The sequence below is a fragment of the Acomys minous genome (assembly GCF_964271855.1).
Source record: "Acomys minous genome assembly, chromosome: 1".
Classification (NCBI taxonomy): Eukaryota; Metazoa; Chordata; class Mammalia; order Rodentia; family Muridae; genus Acomys; species Acomys minous.
In genome coordinates, this window is record NC_140483.1 from 27,307,180 (window position 1) to 27,323,267 (window position 16,088).

The 16,088-nt window shown below is 40.0% G+C and overlaps 1 protein-coding gene across 7 annotated transcripts in view; it reads left to right on the plus strand.

Moving 5' to 3' along the window:
* POU2F1 (POU class 2 homeobox 1) overlaps positions 1–16,088 on the plus strand; it is a 139,224-nt gene that overhangs the window by 15,168 nt on the left and 107,968 nt on the right. The window contains exon 1 of one of the 7 annotated variants that reach the window (XM_084790092.1): positions 10,654–10,668. The exons of the other annotated variants lie outside the window; for them this stretch is intronic. The gene's annotated coding sequence lies outside the window, so the exon portion shown is untranslated. Of the gene's footprint in view, positions 1–10,653; positions 10,669–16,088 lie in introns of those variants that run through there. 7 annotated transcript variants of the gene reach the window in all.

Consider the following 16,088-nt stretch of genomic DNA (forward strand, 5'->3'; position numbering starts at 1 on the left):
GCCTCTGCCTTCCAATTACTGGGATTAAAATGTATACCACTACTGCCTGGCTAAGGCAATTCATTTCTACGACTAAACTATCTGGCTTATTCTCTGCTCTTTAATTCTTCTCCTGTCCATAACTGATTTTGTTTTGTTTTGTTTTGTTTTTCCTTGATTGTTTAATTAGCCGGGAGGTAACTGGTTTTGGCTTTATCTCTAATGCTGTATTCTGAAATCTGTCTTCTGACTTTTCATGACTTTTTTCCCAATTTCTTAAAATTAAAAAAAAAAACATTATCTACTTGTGTGTTTATTTTGTCTTCCTTCTACTAACTTAAGGTTGTTTGTAGAGGTTCATAATCTGTGTAACAAGAAAGGCAAAACAAAAACAGACTAAAATGCCTGTTATAAAACTTGATATTTATTAACAATAGGGCAGAGATACTTCTCTAGACTTCATAGTGTATGATACAGAAATGGAAACAATCAATTTATGTCCATAAAACTTGAAACAAATTCCTGGCACTAAGCTAAGAAGAAATGCCGTAAATGAGATCCCATATGATGGCATAAGTAGTGGCCTCAACAAGTAGTGTTACAGTGAATGCAGTAACAAGCTTCATACTTTCTGTTTATAGGGGAGACGGGTCATGCCAGAGCACCTTGCTTTATTCTCAGGAAGTGCAGCAGTATTGGCATCAAGAAGTGCTACCAGAGTAAATAATGAGTTTGCAGTTGTTCATGCTGCTTATCATTGAAGGCAGAAAATTAAGTGGCGTTTCAAGGGTAATACTGTACTGGTAGGCCTGGTTCTCAGAAACAGAATTTTTGTCAGTATAACTGCAAGGAGCTGCGTTTTGCTAGCAGCATATTTGATAGAGAGGAGGAATGCATGTGTTAACCTGTTATGAGAAATATAATGTGGCACCCACTGGAATTCCTAGTCCTTGAGCACTACGTTATTTTGCTTTAGGAGAAGCCAAAGGATAAGCAGAGGAGGAGTGCCTTAGTGACGCTTTTAAACTGGTGATCCTGATGCTCAGGGTGGGGCACACCTGTCCCCAACAGTGCGAGGTACATTCTGAAAATGTTCTTTGGGTTTCCCTTTTTTATTCTTATTTGTCACTGACAGAAGAGATGTGATTAAAAGTTCTACTTATAATATTTAAGTTAAGGACAAGGTTATCCGTTATTTGCATTATTTGTCAATTCCCACATTCTTGTTTGCTTTGCTATCAAAACGCCATTAACTCTGTTATAATAAACATGAACCTTGTGTGTTTTTCATTGTTTTATTCTGGTGAAAGAGCATATGTAAATGTGCTAGCCATTTAGGCAGCAATTCAAGTGTAATTTTAGCTCACACCATAAGTACAAATACATAATAAAGTATCGTGGCAGCTTAATGGTTACAATTTGGCTTTGTAGTCAGATTTGGTATTCTCACTCCCACTCCTCTTTTAGTTTCATTCTAGCAGGTGCTGGGAATGTTAGAAGCAAAACGCATAGCCCCTGAATAATGGTGTACTCTGAAATGTGACCACTTTAATGCAGCCTTGAGAATGGCTTCTTATCATTAAACTGGAGTTTAGGAGCTTGGACTGATTGAAATTGGCATTAGTAGAAAGACCAGGTGGTAGGGACAGTTAGCTCCTTATTTGTAAGGGGGAAATTATGTCAGTGCCACACACTACATACAAATTAGTTGTGAAAGGATTAAAATTTGAATGCTCAAAGGGTAACTGAAAGTACTACAAGAGCCAGGAATAACTTTTTATTTTATGGATGAAAAAGCTGCTGACATGACAACACCCCAGATGCCTTAAAAAGAAAAGATTTAACTGTGTACAGTATTTAAGTTAGTTTTTGTTTGTTTTTGGTTGGTTTATTTATTTATTTATTTTTAGTTTTTCGAGACAGGGTTTCGACAGCCCTGGCTGTCCTGGACTCACTTGTACACCAGGCTGGCCTCGAACTCACAGGGATCCACCTGCCTCTGCCTCCCAAGTGCTGGGGTTAAAGGCGTGTGCCACCACTGCCTGGGGGATTTAAGGTTTTATCAGATTCTGAAGACAAAAATTAACATGATAGATGGTAGAAAATATTGGCTTATGTAAAACATTAGGATTAACTTATATTAATATTTATATATTTTTCAACATTGTTAATAAACAACAAAACCCCAATAGAAGATCATTTACCTTCTTCAGTGAAGACAAAAAAACCTTTAGGACAGATGCACAACGATGAAGGGCCAGTTGACGTGCATGGCTCAACCCATAAAGCAGGCATGTGTTGCTCAAGTCTGAGTTCAGTCCTCGGAACCACGTAAGGTGAAGAAGAAAGCTGACTCCACAAAGCTTCCCATGATCTCCACACACTGCCACAGCCTACACACACCTTTACAGTTTACGTGCACACAGTAATAAAATTTAATTTTAAAAAAGGATAAAATAATTGAGACATGACTATTTTGGTGAAATAGTGGACAACTTAAAATATTAAAGGAGAAAAATGTTGGAAGGGATACTGGCTAACTTAGAGGTAACGGTATGTTTTGTATATGCTTGTGATATTATTAAATGCTTGATGACAGACATCATTTTATTTATTTTTAACTTTTTATTGGTTCTTTGTGATTTTTACATCGTGCACCTCAATCCCACTCATTTACCCCTCCCTTGTACCCTCCTTCCACCCTTTCAACTTCCCCCTCAACAGAGGGAAAAAAACCTTGTGGAAGCTGTAGTGTGTCACAGTGTGCCCTACAGTATAACTTCGTTTACACTTCTTTGCTTACAGATGTTCATTGCAATGACTTATTCCTTGGTCTGGTATGAGGCCTCTGGCTTCTGCTACTTTATTGATACTGGGACCTCATTGGGCCTCCTCTGGGATATCCTGTTGTTGCCCTGTGTCATGGAGATCCTGCAGTTTTGGGTCTGTAGAATTGGCCCCTTCATGCACTCCAGCAGTTCATCCATGGGGTAGATGTTGGGGTGGATGAGTTGAAAGCTCTGGATCAGGGCCTGAAAGGTATCTGAGCTGGCTACTCTGTTGGGTCTCCTGCTCTCATGCTCTTGGGGGGCCAGCTCACCAGCAACCCCCCACTACCAGGGCTAGCTCTACCTTGCCACCTAGGTGAGGTGCAGGGCCCACTCTCCTGAGTGTTGCAGCCAGTGAGGGACATAGCCCACCCTCATGACCCCTGGGCTAGCTCTTCTGCCTGCCACAGATGGCAAGGGATGAGGGAGGAGAGGAGGGTGTCTTTCCCTCATCTGTGCCATGCCACCACCCAGCAGACAAGAGTCAGGGCAGGCTTCCCACACGCAACACCATTGGCGTTAGCTCATCCACAACCCCCACATCCAGGGCCAGCTCTACTGTGCTTCCCAGATGAGGTGCAGGGTCTTCTGAGTGCTTCAGCGGGTGAGGGACAGGGACAGCTCTCCTCTCATGACTGCATCAGGGCCAGCTCTACCACCTGTTGCTGGTGGAGAGGGCAAAATGGAGGGGAGAGGATCTTTCCTTTGCCAATATCCCCACATAACAGACAAATGACTGGGCCAGCTCTCTCACACTCACAACCTCAGCTAGTTCTTCTATGCTTCCTCGAGGCGATTCAGGGCCTGCTCTCCTGAGTGCTGCAGCAGGTGAGGCATAGGGACAGCTTTCCCACTCTAGTGACCTCAGGGCCAGCTCTCCTGAACCAGCATCATTTTAAATCATAAAATAGTTAAGTAAAGGAGGGATTTTTGGGGCTGGCTGGTGGTGGCGCATGCTGTTAATCCCAGCCCTTGGGAGGCAGAGGCAGAGGCGGGAGGATTGCTGTGAGTTCAAGGCCAGCCTGATCTACAAAGTGATTCCAGGACAGTCAAGGCTACATAAAGAAACCCTGTCTTGAACCGCCCCCCCAAAGAAAACCGAAAACCAAAAGCAACAACAACAGAAAACCCAAAGTAGTTGTTTTTGCCATTCTTGATGTAATATGTAGGACACAGATAGATGATTTTGAGCTCTCTAAGCTTGTAGAGAACTGTGCATTTCTTCCTCAATGTTTCCTAGATAACTGCAAGTTTCCTATTGACTTTTGTTGTGTTCTTGCACAAATACTTTTTTTTTTTTTTTTTTTTTTTTAGATTTTATTTATTATGTGTACAGTGCTCTGCCTGCATGTGCACATGCAGGCCAGAAGAGGGCATCAGATCATGTAATAGATGGTTGTGAGCCTCTATGTGGTTGCTGGGAATTGAACTCGGGACCTTTGGAAGAACAGTCAGTGCTCTTAACCTCTGAGCCATCTCTCCAGCCCCCAAATACTTTTTAAAAAGCAAACTTCCTTCATGTTTTGCTGTTATTTAGTTTTTGCTTTGTTTAAGGATATCCTTAATACATTCTTGCCATGTCCTATTATCTTCCTTTGCTTACAGTGTTGCCTTAGAGTTCTTTACCATTCTTTTGATAGAGATTTGCATAATCTAGATTTTTTGCTTTGGAGACTTCTGGTTTTGTATGAAATTGTTTGAGAAAGTTTTTACCCAGAAGGTAACAGTTAACCTGACTTTTGTTGTTTTACCATTTATTTCTCATTGGATGATGTCAAGCAGTAACCTAACAAAGCATGTTATAACTTGTTTGTGTTATTAAACAGAACTCCAAATTGTCTTGGGGGTGGGGGGTGGGAGAGGGTAGTTGATATAACTAAGTACTTCGCTTTAAAAGGAAGGAGTCAGAAATCCTAGTTTTAGTTACTGCTGATTTGTGCATAGGGATGCCAGTAAAAAGTCACTTAAGCCGATGAAGCAGTAATGCTATTTAAAAGAGTTTGAAGACAACCTTTGCTGTAGTACAACAGGGTTTATTAGTTAGTTAGAAATTAACCTACATACAGCTTCAATTGGCTAGTATTAGCTTAAGGTAGAATAAGTCTGGATAATAGAAAATCATGTTATTTAATTATTTTTACTCTGTATGTTTAGTTGTTTAGTAATAGTAGCCATATTCCTATATACTTAAAGCTTCTTGTTTTTAAAACTTGTATCAATTAAACCAGTAATGTTAGCACCATATTTAAGGTTATATGTAATTTCTGTTTTGTGTAACATAATTTACCTCCACCCCAATCCCCCTTAAAGACAAGGTATCACTATGTAGGTCTGACTGTCCTGGAACTCAGTACGGAGACCAGGCAAGCCGTGAACTCATAGATTCCACCTGCCTCTGTCTCCCAGGTGCTGGGATTAAAGTTGTGTGCCACCCCAGCTTAGTTTTCTCAAGTTCCTCAGTCCCATGTAAGTATTTGAGTTTCTGGAGGTGAGAAGCAAAGTGTTCATTTTAGTGCCTCATTTTGCATAGTGGTTAGCTCATGTGATAGTGAACACATACTTGCTAAATATTTTCTTGGGTTGGTTTCAAGATTGGCTGCCTTCATTATGACATGCCTCATGTTGTTTGTATCATGACCACTACTACAAACATGTCAAACATAGTAGATAACTATCTTAGCAGTTGTAACATAGAATAGTCTTTTGTTCTGCTGTGCATAGCTGATTGGTTAGAATCGCCTGCTCAGAGCATGTTTGTTCATGTTCTTAATAATATTGCCAGTTTCCTTCTCATTCTTGCTCTGAGAACCTAAGTACAGAACACCTTAGAGAGCTTAAGATCCTCCCTGAATAGGCTGCACTTTCAAGCCTGAATGTAGAACGGGGAATGAATTTTCTGTTAAAGGATAGATAGTATATAAAAAAGAAGACACAGTTTTTCATGGTGAGGAATCTGTGTATTTGTGGGGGGGAGTGGAAAGTTCTCTGTGTTGGCCTGAGCTAAAGTCTCATCTGGACGTTCAGCTGGGAAGGATCTTCTACTGTTTGTTTGCTCACGTGGTTATTGGGCAGATTTAGTGTCCTTACTGGCTGTTGGACTTAGGGCCTCGGTTTCTTCTTGTTGGGTGGTTAGTTGGTCAGAAACTACCCCCATTTCCTTGCTTTGTGGCTTCTACAGCTTGTTTTGGTAGAGTAAGTCTTGAAAAGAACCAGAAAGAATGCTAACAAGGGAAGAACATTAGCAGAGGGAAAGCATTGCCTTTGTAACTTGATTTGAGGCAGATTAGAAAGACTCAACGCCTTCTAGGAGGACATGTTTTCCTCTAAAATAGTATTTGGATGAAGGCCAAGTATTGGATGACATTTTTCTGAAAATAAGACTATTTTATGTTTAGTCCTCATACCTAGCACCCCTAATGTACGTATAGTTTTGATGACAGAAACTGTCAGGCACGGGTGTTTCAGCTGCTTGATTGACAGTTGTCAGACCCTTCTCCTGCACTGACCTACAGTGGCCTTTATTGCTGTTAGAAGAGGTCCCACCCCCAGGCAAGGCAGTCAACAGCAGAGAACAGTGCAGGAGCGAGACAGTAAAAAGCTGGAGCTGTGGTGAAGAGTCGAGGCCTATCTAGACTCTAGTGTGAGAACCCCCATCTCAAAAAATAAACAACAAACAAAAGATTAAGACCATTGATGGAGACAATCTTAATGACAAGAGACAATAATAAAACACAGACCGATTCTTTTCTGTGACGCATATCTACAAGGCCTCTGGAATCTTCTCTAAAGGTGCACAAGGTGCTGGAGAAATGGCTTAGAGAGCGAGGTGTTAGAAAGGGTGCAGGTACTGCTTGACTGTTGGGAGAATTCCAGAATGCTTCTAAGAGCTGTGGCTTCTTAGGATCCATAATTCTAAGAGCTGAGGGTGCTAATTAATACTAAAGGCTCAGAAGTGAAACAACATCCAGTACTGGGTCACTGCAAGTTAAGTGTAGAGACATCACACTGAAAGCAGACAGTCTAGACATTCAAGGCTCAGAGCTACTGACATTAAACAAGTGGTGCTTTGTTGTTTGTTTGTTTGTTTGTTTCTCTGTGTAACAGCCCTGGCTATCCTAGACTTGGTTTGAAGACCAGGCTAGCTTTGAACTCACAGAGATCCACCTGCCTCTGCCTCCTGAGTGCTGGGATTAAAGGTGTGTGCCACCACGCCCAGCATGTTTGTCCCTTCTTTTCATCTAAATAGAACAAAAGAATCCTCACTTGATTATTAACATGTTCTCCCAAGTAGTTTGTTCCCTTCTGCCATGCTATTAGAAGCAAATTGCTTGATCAGTTGCACACTCAAGGGCAAGAAGAAAAACTAGGAGTCAGGTATGAGTGGAGGCCATTTTAGAAACCTACCTCACACCTAACTTTCAGTAATTTTCAGATCCCAAAAGAGTCCTGAAACCCAAAAGTTAGTTGTTTTGGGCTGATGAGTTGGCTCACAGATAAAGAGAACTTGTTACTCTTGTAGAGGACCTTGTTTCAATTCTCACCACCTACATGGAGTTCACAACCATCTCTACTTCCACTGCCTTTTCTGTATACCCCAGGTCCACATGAGGTATACACATATATGTATGCAAAAAATAATAAATAAATCTAAGAAGTGTTTAAAGTTCTCTAGGGCTTGATTTTGGCCCATGGAAGCCTGCATATGGTGTAGGGTGTGAGGATAACATAAGAGTCTCTCCTTTATGGATTTCATTTTCTAGAAGGAAAGAACTTAATATTACTGTGACTGTCACATAGCAACATCTTCTAGATAGTAGCACAAGCATAAAGGAAGAGTAATGAGCATTAGAAAAGTAAGCATCTTTGAAGCTTACTTATAGTTGTTATGAGATCATAAAGCACAGTTCTGTTACAGTCTTCGAAATGCCAATGTCATTCACAGAAACAGAGATCACCTGCCTCTGCCTTCCCAGGTGCTGGAATTACAGGTGTGGCACACTCATTTTAATAGTAGGGGATATGTTAATGTTGTAACTGACATTTGCAAATTCTTCTCTGGAAAAGAACACTAATTGTGTGATGAGATTCTTTTGTGTTGTCTTTTGAGGGTATTTCCTAGCACTGTACTTTATGCTCTCAGATTTTACCTTTTCTGTCATTCTGGGCACTTTGTTTAAACAAACAAAGAAGAGAAAAGCTATTAGAGGAAGAACAAATGAATACATATGTGTCTCAGAATGTTAGAGATATGCTGGTGGTTTGATGGAGAAATGTCTGCCATGGGTCACACAGAAACAAAGCTATAATCATGACATGCGATATATTACTTGTGTTTTTCTTTTCTGTTGTTTTAATCATGAATAGTTAAGGTATAGGTACTTCTTGGAATTTAGATTGTGATGTTTACATTTTGTGTAAAAGTGCAAAATAATGCTTAGTAGCATTTTTATTCTTGATGGCACTAAAAGAACATGAAAGGAAAAATGCTATCTTATTTTCAGAAAATTAGTTTATTGTTAACTTTTCCCTGGGGGTATGCTACTTTAGAACTGAAATACTCAAATAACAACCAAACCTTGAGGTAGACTCTTAGGGATATACCCTTAAGATATGCCTTTTCTGTTGCTGTGAAGAGACACCATGACCAAGGCAACTCTTACAAAGGAAAACATTTAATTTGGGGCTGGCTTACAGGTTCAGAGGTTTAGTCCTTTATCACCATGGCGAGAAACATGGCAGCATCTAGGCAGACATAGTGCTGGAGAAGGAACAGAGTTTAAATCTGGGTTTGCAGGCAATTGTAAGAGAGAGACACTGCTCTTCGCTTGAGCATTTGAAACCTCAAAGTCCACCCCCCATGACACCCTTCCTACAACAAGGCCGGTCACACCTCCTAATAGTGTCACTCCATGGTGACCAAGCATTCAAATCTATGAACCTGTGGGGGCCAGTCATATTCAAACCACCACAATAGACTCCCCGGAGAATCACGTGCTTTCCAAAGCACTCTCCAAGCTCTCATTCCTAACCAGTTTTCATGTTGAAGATGTCCATGCAAGAATCACTAAGTTTGTAGTCTAAGAGCCCAAGTCTGTCTTTGATGTCCATGTTTTTCTCTACTGTATTCAAGTCTGTTGTTGATCATTTAAGAATACAAACCAAATTAGTATGTTCAGATTCATTATGGTTAAGTTATAGCCCTATTCTATTCATTTTTCTAGTTTGTTATGAATTTTAAAATAAAGAATGTCCATAACTGAGCCACAAATGACAAGATAAACAAAGTGTTTCTGATTGTTAGAAAAGGTTTTTAAAAGTTCTTTAAAATTGTAACCGAATTTTGATGTTTCTTATAACAAATTAATATGGAGAACTAGTTTATGCCTTTTCCTTTGAGACAGATCTTGCTATGTAGTTCAGGCTGCCCTTGCATTCCCTGTACAGCCCCAGTAGGCCTTGAACTTGAGGTCTTACCTCAGCCTCTGAGTTCTAGATTATAGGTATGCACCAACATGCCCAGCTAGTTTGTGACTTGATCTGATAATGTGATGACACTAGGGGAAAAAAAAAACTTCTCTAAGGTGATGCTTCTATTATTTCTATTGCAAAGGCTATAGTGGCTGGCATTTTGCCAGGCTCTTTCCATTAACTGACTTATGTGTACATTTAATTCCAGTTATATAACCTAATTGGGCCTGTGGAGTTTTAAAATGCCCTTCTTTTATTGCATGCAGTTCATTGTTCCTTACTGTGTATATTTTAAGGTAAGATGGCCTAGAGAGAACTTCGATACATTTGCTAATGAGATACTTCTGAAACAGGGAGACTGGATTTTCAAGAAACAAGAGGGCAAGACTTTCTGTATTTCTTGTATTTAATGGGTTGAATTAATTGTTTTTATTCTCATCAGCTCAAGAGTTTATATTTGAGTCAGAAACTAAACTTTCAGCCTCTAAATTCAGTAATGATTTATTAAATAGCTCAATTTCATACCACATTGCCATTTTATTTATTTATTTATTTATTTATTTATTTATTTATTTATTTGAGATAGGGTTTCTCTGTGTAGCCTTGGCTGTTCTGGACTTGCTTTGTAGACCAGGCTGGCCTCGAACTCACAGCAATCCACCTGCCTCTGCTTCCCTAGTGCTGGGATCAAAGGTGTGGGCCGCCACCGCTTGGCTAACATTGGCTTTTTAAAGGGGGCATAAGTTTCTTCTAGATAGCTCAAAAAGGTTTCATAAGAGCAGAAAGACCTTATGGCTCAGCCTTGTTCTTCCAGTTGATTTAGAGGAGAGACTCCCTTAAATCCAGAGATTATTGCGAGTAAATTACAATCTAGAAATCAGTGTGAGCCAACTGGTAGCTAGGAAACAGATTTCTGAGTTTTGGAAACTGCAAGTAAAACTATAGGGTAGAGGTAGCAGCAGATAGGATGCTTTATGAACATGGAGAGAAAATTAGATTTGAACTTCAGAGAGGAACAGTAACAACAGAGTGCATTTAGTGATATGACACTGAAGGCAGCAAGGCTGAGCTGGTCACCAGAGTGGTCCATGTCAAATGACAGAGACAGGGAAGAGCACTTGCCCAGCAGGCTCAAGGTTTGACTTTGATTCCCAATGCTTGGGGCTGGAGGGACTTAAGGCCCAGGTTAAAAAAGTCCAAGTTAGAAAGTGGGAAAAGGGGGTTAGGGGAGGAAGGTAGACTCTTTAAATCTTTGAGAATTGATGGTTGATTGGATTTAGGAGTTAAGCATGATTTTTTTTTTCCAACCACAGGAACAGTGGCTGTGCCAAACATCAAGTTGAGACTATCAAGGGAATGAGTAGTTCTCAGGAAGAAAGAAGGGAGACTTGAGGTAACAGCTGTGAGGGATAGGCTAAATGCAGGGGGTTGCCTTGGTTAGAAAAGCTATAGAGAGCATCAGTGTTTTGCTTCAGAGAACTTCCTTCTCCATGTTTGCTCCATGCCCAGTGGGCAGCGCAGCTCTGATTACAGACTTGGGCTTGTCTGCAGTCACGTGGTTGGTCCAAGCTACTCAGATGAAGCCGTCGCTGTGCTTCTTAAAGGGTGGAATGGCCTGTATTTTACTGAAACTGGTATGGTGTAGCTATCTGCTCACCGTGTGAGACCTGAGGACGTGAGCATAAAGAGAGAGAAGGAGCGCACAGTATCAGATGGTCCTGGGAACATTTCTTGAGTATCTAAAGTCTGTTATGCTTTATATAAGCATGAGTTTCCTAGTTGGTTTCATTTGCGTTGGCTTTTTCAGTACTTTGAAATTGATTAGTACCAGAACTGATAATAGAAATAATAAAGTAGTTAAAACTAGAGAGTAGATGGCGGAAATAGTTTTAGCTGAATAATGGTGAAAATATTCACACAGGTGACTTGAGTTCCAAGTTAAGAATTACTGAGGGTAAGTGCCTTGCATGAATATGATAAGAAGCAACTGAGACTAGCATTCAGCTCTCACCTGAAAAGTTAAGAAATGGTAGTCTTTGGATGAATTGGTGTGAATAAAGGGAAAGTGTGTGTGTGTGTGTGTGTGTGTGTGTGTGTGTGTGTGTGTGTGCGCGCGCGCGCGCGCATGCATGGAAGCTCTTTGATACAGCCATACTATGGCTGTCTTCTTGTAAAGATGCTGAACGAATACCTACTGAAGTATTAGGTCTGGGTACACTCGTTATAGCTACACAAATCTTTGAGACACTCATAATTTTGGTTGCTTTAGGGAGAGAGATACTTATAAAGCAGTAAAATATTGTCTGAATGTGGCTGTCCCCTTTCACTGTCTGGATGTGCTTGTGAAAAATGTCTCCCCAGAACCTTTAATTTTGTTTCTAAATTTATAACAGAGCCATTCCTTGATGCTGTCTATTGCTCAGGGTGCTTTTGGTGATAAGATTGTTATTAAGGTGGGTAGGTGAGTTGTAGACCATGTCCTGCAGGGAGTCATTTATTGTTTTGTACAAGAATAGGTAGTACTGAGGATTCATGTCTCATTTTGGGCATTAAATAGTTTCTTGCTTCAAAATCTGACATTGATACTACCTTTTTTTTTTTTTTAAATTTAAACTGAAAAACCAGCCAGTGCTCATTTAAGCATAAACAAGATAACTTAAAAACATCTTTTTAAAGCATTGGCTCTGTGAAAAATAAAAGCAAGAAGAGTATAGTAACATATACATGGTCCAGACTATAGTAACATATACATGGTCCAGACTATAGTAACATATACATGGTCCAGATGGCAGTTGTTGCCATTCTTTCCTTTAGAAAAGTGTGTCTTCTGAGTGCTAACATTGATTTTTCAGTTGAAAATGTTAGAAATAGACAAGACTTGGGGTTTATGGTAGCTTCAGAGCTAAAGAAAGTTGCTAAGAGGTGAAGTAAAGCCTTTGTTAAAACACTGAAACCAAAAGAACAGAGAAAATGGGGAATAGACTGATTGCTTTGTAGGAAGTAATAGGGATCTATTTAGACAAGACTGTGCTTAGTGGTAACATTTATTCACACTATGATTTACCGGGCTGTGTGCCTACCTGTGTGTTTAACTAATACTTAAGTATGTCAGCATGGATGCTTTGAAGCCCTATTTTATAGAAGAATCCTGAGGTTTAGGTGGAGCAACTCGTCTAAGGTTCTGAACCTAACTAAGCTCTAGACATGACACTTGAGATTTGAGTACAGGAAAGCTGATTCTCGTGAATTTTCTCATCAACTATTATGCTGAGTGAACTGTGCTTTTACCTCCAGTATGTCCTGAAACTCATTCTGTAGACCAGGCTGGCCTCAAACTCACAGAGATCCACCTGTCAGCCTCCTGAATGCTGGGGTTAACGGTGTGTGCCCCTATGCCTGACTTTGTGTTATTTCTTACAGTTTAGGAACATTTTCATTGTTTCAGAGAAGTGGTTTAGGGTTAAAAAATAAATCAACAAATTTCTCACCATAGTTCCTATTTTGTATGTTCCACACTGGAGACTTTGATAACTGATCATCAACAAATTCCCTCCTCTGTTTACTTTACAACCGGTGTAAGGAAAGAAAACAATTTCATTTTTAATTGGCAAAGTGTTAAATAAGACTTCGGAATATAAGCCTCAAGTAGAATTATCTTAGGACCCCATGTTAATGTCCTTATAATCAGATATTTTACAGATATTCTGTAAAAGCTATTCTTAGTCGAGGCAAATAGTTCTGTGGGTATGTGAGGACCCAAGTTTGGATCCATAGAATCTACATAGGGCTGGATCCTTCTTCAGTGAAATGGGAGCTGAGGCAGGAGCATCCCAGGGAGCTCTAGGACTTAGAGACCTGGTCTCAACAAGATGGAAGGCAAGGACCAACACTCAGGGCTTTTTTTTTTTTTTTAACTTCCACATATCCTACCCACATTTATACAGGAGCATGCGCATGTACACATCATATACACACAGTAAAGCAAACAAACCCCAAACTAGTGCTGGAGAGATAGCTCAACAGTTAAGAGTACTTAATGCTTTTGCAAAGGACCTAGATTCACAACCCAGCATGTACAGGGTGGCTCACAACCATCCCTAACTACAGTTCCATGGGATCCTATACCTTTTTCCCCCTGAACTTCTTTTGCTATACATACATACATACATACATACATACATACATACATACATACAACACACACACACACACACACACACACACGGAGGCAAAAATACATAAAAAATAGAATACATCTACACAGCAACAGAACTTGAACTATTTTTAGCTTGAGTTTGCCAACTCCGTCTTTTTTGTTGCCCTGCCTGTTTCATAGGGACAGTGATCTCAGCCACATTAAGCAGCCTGGGTGCTCTGACTTGTAACTGCCAGTCTTTGCTCTGGGTGCTGAGAAAGAAATGAAACACAAGATAACTGACTGCTTTCATTAATTAATACTAAGTATCAACCAGGAAAAAAAGCACGAGGGAGAATATGTATTCCTGTATTATTTCCTAAGTAGTCCTAACTAAATTAGTGGCCTTAATTAAGAAATAATGTTAGTGGTAAGCAGGGGCTTGGGGTTATCTACTTTGTGGTAGATTAATATCTTTTAATGTATTCATTTGTTTCTTCAAAATAGTACAGAATAAACTAAATTTTTGTCTTTTAAAGTTGTGTTAACTGATGCCCAGAGGCCATTTATTTAGCTAGGAGTATGGACTCAAGTTGCTGGGCTCTACAGCCTTAACTACAAAATCATGATGCTATATTGCTTCTCATTTTATAAAAAGTTTTTTAATTTTACATTTGTTGCTGATAGAGGGAGGGAGGAGGAGAAGGAAAGAGCGGGAGGCGGGGGGAGTGAGAGTGAGTGTGTGTGTGTGTGTGTGTGTGTGTGTGTGTGTGTGTGTGTGTGTGTGTGTGTTTTATGCTGGGAATCAACCCCAGGGCCTTTGGTATGCTAGGTAATGCTGTACCTAGCATCCTCAGCTTTGGAATGGGTTTGTACATAGTTTTAATTATCTCTGCTTTTAACTTAGTAGTTGCAGTATAGATACTTAATAAACTCCTTGTTTTTTTAATGTTGCCCAGTGGGAACCAAAGATACATTTTGTGTGTGAAAATTTTTACTGTTAAATCCAGTGGTTATTCGGGTATGTCTTAAAGAATTGTGGGAAACAAAAAGAAAGTCAAAAACAATTTTTTCCCTCAAAGGGAATAGTTTCTGGGAGCAGTTTATAAATTATAAATGTGGTTGCTTGGTTTTTTTAAAAAAATTTATTTATTTATTATGCAGTGTTGTACCTGCACATCAGAAAAGGACACTAGCTCTTATTATAGATGGTTGTGAGCCACTATGTGGTTGCTGGGAACTGAACTCAGGAGCTTTGGAAGAGCAGACAGTGCTCGTAACCTCTGAGCCGTCTCTCCAGGTTGATTGCTTTTATGTACATAGGTATCATCTTTATTTTGAAGAGGGAGCTGTTTGTTTAGTTTTGCTTTTCCATGCTTTAGGAGTGATCATTTGCACTTGAAGTGAGCTGGGGTAGTACCAGAAGTGGAGCTGGGCCGTCCACTTAGAGTGGAGGCTGGAGCAAGAATACAGAAGATAGGATTTGCCCAGTGGACTGCCCATCTCATCTGCTGGGTGAGATTGCACTTCATAAAGAAAGAAAAATTGGGGAAGCAAGGTCTGATAGAGGCAGAAAATACCAGCTATGTTTGCAGCATAAGTAGTCTTCTTGATGAGGCTGTAAGTAAATACGTTGAGACCAGCTTGTGTAGGATCTTAAGTATGAGATGAAGGTGTTTGGAATTCATTCAGTAGACAGTGGGGAGCCACGGCAGGTGTTTGAGTAACATGATCTTAACTATGCTTTGGGTGGAGTGAGGGATCAGTAGCACTGTTAGTAATGAATGATTGAGGAAATGATTTCTCATTGTTGTATCTTGTATTTTTTGTAAAACTAAAATAAACGTAAGCTTACTTTTGCTGCCAAATAATAGTAAGAATCTTTACAAATGAACGTTGGAAAAAGAACATGGTTATATTCTCATACTGTACCTTTTTATTCTTTCTTGGGGGGGAGAGGGTTCAAGACATGGTTTCTTTGTGTAGACCAGGTTGACCTTGAACTCAGAGGTCTGCCTGCCTCTTCCTCTGTGTGCACCACCACTGCCTGGCTAATACTACACCAATTTAAAAAAAACTGTTAAATTCACCTGTTGTTGACTTGTGGCTTAAATTTTTGTATTCAGACTCTTTTGCAATGAGTTATATACCACAGATAGATAAACCTTCTGAAAACATTTCTGAATGTTATACTGCTCAAAAAGCCTTTCATGGATTTCTGGGGGAGGGGGGGCAGCTGCAAAATTATTCCAGGTTTCATAACCCAGTAACATAGACTCTTTTTCATTCACCTCACCTGCATTCCCTTCTCCATACGGACTATTCTTTAGGTTCTTTGTGATGTCCCATTTCTTTGTAGTTACAACCTTCAGAGAGTCTTAATATAGCAGAAAAGGGTGCACGTTGAGGTGCTGAGAACTTAAGCGACTAAGTCATATGTGGCAGAGCTGACATGAAAGGTGCTTACACTTTGCTCTGTGCCAGGTATTGTGGCAGGTCATGGAGATCTATGACACACAGTGATCTTTGCTCTTTGTGGACTTAGTCTTCAGAAACAGTTGTTAACCATTAATAACAATTAATTTGCTGTCATATTTACAGACTGAGGCGAATCTTGTTAGGAGAAGTACTCCGGAGTACTTTAAGAAAGTGTAATGAAGAAACAGAGTGAAACTAAT